This window comes from Podarcis cretensis (assembly GCF_951804945.1).
Source record: "Podarcis cretensis genome assembly, chromosome: 6".
Taxonomy (NCBI): domain Eukaryota; kingdom Metazoa; phylum Chordata; class Lepidosauria; order Squamata; family Lacertidae; genus Podarcis; species Podarcis cretensis.
In genome coordinates, this window is record NC_137175.1 from 87,285,252 (window position 1) to 87,291,031 (window position 5,780).

Consider the following 5,780-nt stretch of genomic DNA (forward strand, 5'->3'; position numbering starts at 1 on the left):
TTAGTCGTTTCCTTGTGTACAACTCTTCATGACCCCATGGACCAGAGCACGCCAGGGACTCCGGTCTTCCACTGCCTCCTGCAGTTTGGTCAAACTCATGTTCGTAGCTTTGAGAACACTGTCCAACCATCTCGTCCTCTGTTGTCCCCTTCTCCTTGTGCCCTCCATCTTTCCCAACATCAGGGTCTTTTCCAGGGAGTCTTCTCTTCTCATGAGGTGGCCAAAGTATTGGAGTCTCAGCTTCAGGATCTGTCCTTCTAGTGAGCACTCAGGGCTGATTTCCTTAAGAATGGATAGGTTTGATCTTTTTGCAGTCCATGGGACTCTCAAGAGTCTCCTCCAGCAACATAATTCAAAAGCATCAATTCTTCGGCGATCAGCCTTCTTTATGGTCCAGCTCTCACTTCCATACATCACTACTGGGAAAACTATAGCTTTAACTATATGGGCCTTTGTTGGCAAGGTGATTTCTCTGCTTTTTAAGATGCTGTCTAGGTTTGTCATTGCTTTTCTCCCAAGAAGCAGGCGTCTTTTAATTTCGTGACTGCTGTCACCATCTACAGTGATGATGATGATGATGATCTCTGAATGAGATGGTGTTCTTTTTTTATTATGCAGCCTAGGAATGTATTAGAAATAGAGATGCAGAGTTGCCATTAATAATCTTCCAATTCTAAATTCATTTAATTTCATTGTGTTTCTCTTCCCTGTTTCATGTTGGATTTAATAGTGACTCATAGGACTTTTATTTTGTCATATGAATCAAATTCTAAAGCCTGTGACTACTGTTTCTGTAAGTGATAATCACACCTTTCATTTCACCCGGATTTGTAAGAGGTATGCTTTGAAAACTTGCTTTTTCTAATTGTTCTGGGTAGAATTGCCAACATCAAATTTCACCAAATGCAACTGCAAGATGAAGAGAAACAATCCATGGGAGGCAAAAGCACTTGATGAGATTAGCAAAGTAACTCTTCGTCCCTCTCTGCAGGACCTGATCTCGTATGGGTGGAAAGAGGTAGGAAAGGGATGTCAAAAAGAAAGAGAGAAGGAGATGGCAGAAAGAAAAGAGAAAAAGAGAGAGAGAGAGAAGGAGATGGCAAAAGGAGAGTGGGAAAGAGTAGTATATGGCCCCCAGCAAATTAGTCCCTCCAATTATTCTTGAGGGAATGTGGCCCTCAACAGAAACAGGTTGCCCATTTAAGGTCTGGGCTAAAAACATTTAATAACACTTTCCACCTCATATGCCTTCATTAGTCACCACTGACATTGTATATTTTGTTTTGCTTTTGATGAATTAATTTTCTCTTATTGCCAGCTACCTTGGAGGTCTGCTGTTGGGGAGAAAAGTGGAATATGGATATTTAAAATTAATAAACCATGTGAAGTTATCTTCTAAATAAAGTAGCACTGGATATCATTACTTGATGAAAAGCTAAAGGAAGATTGCACCCACTGTCTCTTGTCTAGTTTGGGGAGGCTCCCGTCGCCTCACATGCTCAGATTCAGTCACATCAATGTCAGAGGCACTCTCCCCATTCCCTCACCATGAAGATACAGCAGGTTAATATATGCATGGCCGCCTGATTTTCCATGGCGCAAAGACATGGCCCTTCTACAGAACATTTGTTGTGGGACTGGGGAAAGAGGGACTTCCCAGTTTGTATGTTAATTGTAAGGCATAGTTTGCCAGACTGAGAAAGTCAGCAGTAAAATCTGAGTGTGCAAGTGAGGAGAGAGGGAGTGCATGAGTCTGTCGCACATTCCCAGTCTTCCGGGTCATAATTTGAAAGATCAGAAAACAAACATTTTGCCCTTCCGCTCTGGCACATGGCCTTCTTCTTTCTTCTTCTTTGGCACATGGTAATGGGAGATTCGCCCTGTGGCCCTGCAGATGCCATTGGCTTATGCTTCCCATCACCCTTCATTGGCAATGCTGGTTGGGGATGATGGGCGTTAGAGTCTGACAACTTCAAGAGAGCTATGGTTCCTATTGTGTTATAGCTGGATCTGAAACCTTAAGGTCTTGCTGCAGGGTGCTTTTCAAAAACAACAGCCAGAGGAGTTGGGGATCTGGAAACCCCCAATCATTCCTTGATATGGGCTTCAGAGACCTGGAACACTCTTGTGCAGATGTGGTTCACCTGGGGGCCATGTGGACTCATGCAGTTTGCTATAGTTCTACACATCTGAGTCAAACAATGACCCTAAAGGCTTTCTAGAGGCTTTCCTAGGATTAAAATGAGGATGATGAGATAGCCCTTCACTGTAAAGAATTACCCACGGAGACTAATTACATTTTCTAGCTGCTTTATTTTCTTTTAATCTCCAGCATGAGAGAATACTCACTATAATTAGTGCTGAGACAAAAATGGCTCCCATTTGGCGTATGAAATATGCTGTGAATCTGAGAATTGTAGAGTTGGAAGGGACCAGTACAGTCCTCTAGTCCAACCCCCTGTAATGCAGGAATCTCAACGAAAGCATCCATGACAGATGGCCACCCAACCTCTGCTTTAAAGCCTCCAAGGAGGGAGAGTCCAGCACCCAGTTCATTCCTCTGCTGAACTGTTCTTACTGTCAGAAAATTCTTCCTGGTGTTTACTTGGAATCTCTTTTCTAACTTGAAGCCATCAGTTTGGATCCTATCCTCTAGAGCAGGAGAAACAAGCTTGCTCCATCCTCCATGAGACAACCCTTAAGATATTGGAAGATGCCTATCATATCTCCTCTCAGGACTCAGCTGTACAGCTGCAAATAAAACATTCTGAATGTATTGTAAAGTGCAATATACAATTGTGACACTGTGAGCTACTGCAAATTCAGTGCATTTTGCAAAGCATTTTTTTTTTTTAAAAAAAAAGCATTTTCACAATGCTTTTAACGTGTGTGGAGATTCCACCTCAGCCTCCTCTTTTCCAGGTTAATAATAATAATAATAATAATAATAATAATAATAATAATAATTTATTATTTATACCCACCCATCTGGCTTGGTTTCCCCAGCCACTCTGGGTGGCTTCTAACAAAAGCTTAAAATACATTAAAACATCATAAACATTAAATATATCCAACTCCCTCAACTGTTCCTCATTAGGCTTGGTTTCCAGACCTTTGATCATATTCTTTTTCTTAACCGTTATAATTTACAATGGTGAGAGCCAAAGTGGTGCTTTTGCCTCTAATAGATTTGTGTATTTATCCCATAATCTATACAATTTTTTTCCTGATTACATGATTTATAAATCCTTTACGTACTTTCACCTTTTCATACCAGAAATAAGCGTGCCAACTGAAAACATTATCATGGCTGCTGTGCCTCATTGCAAGGAAGCACAAAGCCTGGTTAAGTGCCAAGACCCCCTAGAACCTCGCACCCCTCAACAGATATTGGAGAGGCTACTCACAATATCATTCCAGAATGTGCCTGTGGGATAGGCCTGCTTTAAAATGCATGAACTGAATGGAATTTCTCACACACACACCCCAAACTCTGTCTTGTTTTCACACATGCACAGTTCCTTCCATCTAGGAGCAACAAGACCACAAGGGAAGGAGCCAAAATGTTGACTCCTGCAGCAAGACCCAGGATTTCCTTCCATGCTCACAATGGTTGGAAAAATGACTTCCAAGGATAAACTCATGACCCAGGAGTAGCATGTTTGTAATATATATTTGTATTAGAATCAAAGAAAAATATATCCAAGTAACAAGCAGGTGCAATTTATCTATTTATTTGTATATTTTGGATTGTGGGGAAGGGAGAAAATGGGTCTTTTTGGAGGGGAGCTGGGCTGGAGATGCTGGACTTCCTATTGCTGCTGCCTATTGTTTTCTGCCTGGAAGAAAAAAGAAAAGATTCTTATTTTTTTCATTCACTATGCATTTATTATTCCATTGATACCCCCTTTTCACTGCAAGGATCTCAGGGTGGCTTACATGAGTCTCCTCCCCTCATCCCATCCTCACAACAGCTCTGTGAGGTAGGCCTAGAGGCAGTGAGCACCCAAGGCCACCCATTCAGTTCTATGGGTGAGGGGGGATTTGAACTCTGGTCCCCTAGTCCTAGTCCAGCAGTCTAACTTGGGTTGCCAACCCTTTGAACCCATGGGCACACCTGTAAACCTGAGAGACTGCAGTGGGCACTACACCGTAATGGAAAATGTAATGGAACATGATTCTCTCTCTGCTTCAAAAGGGATGTCCCTGAAGTCTTCTTGAATCAGTGATCTGCCTCCTTCCTCCCCAGTGAGCCGGATTCTCTCTGCCCTCCCTGTTCCTCATGAACACAAGTGATCTCTTACTTTAGTGACATCCATCTCCTGAGCCTTGTGTCGAACATGGATTACTTTGATTTTGACTACCAGTTCCCCCTTTTTTTGGTCACAGCCACTAATTCCTCCTTCTTGTCCTCCTCCTCATAGACCAGGGCATCATGTTTTGGTGGGTCACAGAAGGAGGCCAGCAGCCTGCACAGCCTTTGAAATCTAGGGAAGAAAAGAAAGAAGGTCAGGTAATGGATTATAGTTATTTCCTCAACACTTTCTATCTCTACACTGCATTGGGGGCACCCAGCGGCTAAACTAGCATTCAGAAACCTCTCATGGAGAGTGCATCTTGTCAACAGACCCTCCAAAACTGGGAGATGATGCCCACAAGGGAGAAGGCAAGTCACTTCCCTCAAAGCATCTAAGGTGGCCCTGAGGATTTTTGTTGTTGCAAAAGCTAGCTCCTCTCGCCTGAACTAACTATCTTCAAATAGTTGCTCTTGCCAAGTCACTCAGCAGGGGGACATGTCACAACGGAGGACATGACACCATTACTTTAGCTACCTTGCTTAACAATGGAACAATGGGCATCTCTCCCCTTAATATACATTTTAAAATATATATTTTAGTGGGTTAAGCAGTTTTATTTAATTCATTTTAAAAAGTTCTAGACCCCTTTTCACGCAGCACCATGATTTTCTGGAAAGGACAGGAAATGCACACAAACACACACTTTTCAACATAGCAGGGTCACCAAAGGAAAACACTTCTAGCCTAGACTATGGATGCTGTTTCTCCCTTAAGAGTTAAAAATAACCTCTCTCAGCACCCTGTAGTAATCTGTCTAGCATTATGAAATACTAGAAATGTTATGAGTTTGTGGGTGCCAGACTCCCCTTTGTCATGAGTTTGTGGGCACCAGGCACTGAACCCCTGGACACTGAACATCTGGGGAGTTGATCTAAGCACCCCAAGATCTGGGGAGTTGATCTAAATGCACCCCAAGCTTTACATTTGATTATTTGCTATTAGAAACTGGTTGAAACCATTGTATTTCATTCACACACAAAAATCTGACGTGTGATTATGATAAAGGTTTATAGACAATGGGTAACACATTTATTTATCCTTTTTGTATGTTATTATTTGTCTAATGTATAATTTATATATAGCAATCAATAAGGGGTTGGGAAGGGAAGCAGTTTTGAATATGAAACTGGTGGATGGCTGTCATTAATTCAGATCAACTCCATAGAATCATAAAATCTTTGAGTTTTAAGGGATCCAGGGGTCATCTAGTCCAACCCCCTGCGATGCAGGAATCTCAGTGAAAGCATCCATGACAGATGGTCATCCAGCCTCTGTTTAAAAACCTCCAAGGAGGGAGACTCTGCCATCTCTCATAGGAGTCTGTTCCACTGCCGAACAGCTCTTACTGTCAGAAAGTTTTTCTGAATGTTTAGTCGGAATCTCCTTTCTTTCGACTTGAAGCAACTGGTTCGAGTCCTACCC

The 5,780-nt window shown here is 42.3% G+C and overlaps 1 long non-coding RNA gene across 1 annotated transcript; it reads right to left on the reverse strand.

Moving 5' to 3' along the window:
• Window positions 1-3,707: 3,707 nt before the first annotated feature.
• Window positions 3,708-5,087, reverse strand: LOC307218955. Its single transcript, XR_013840187.1, has 2 exons — window positions 4,305-5,087; window positions 3,708-3,839 (listed from the first exon to the last, which is right to left on the reverse strand). It is a non-coding gene; the product is annotated as an uncharacterized lncRNA (long non-coding RNA).
• Window positions 5,088-5,780: the final 693 nt, after the last annotated feature.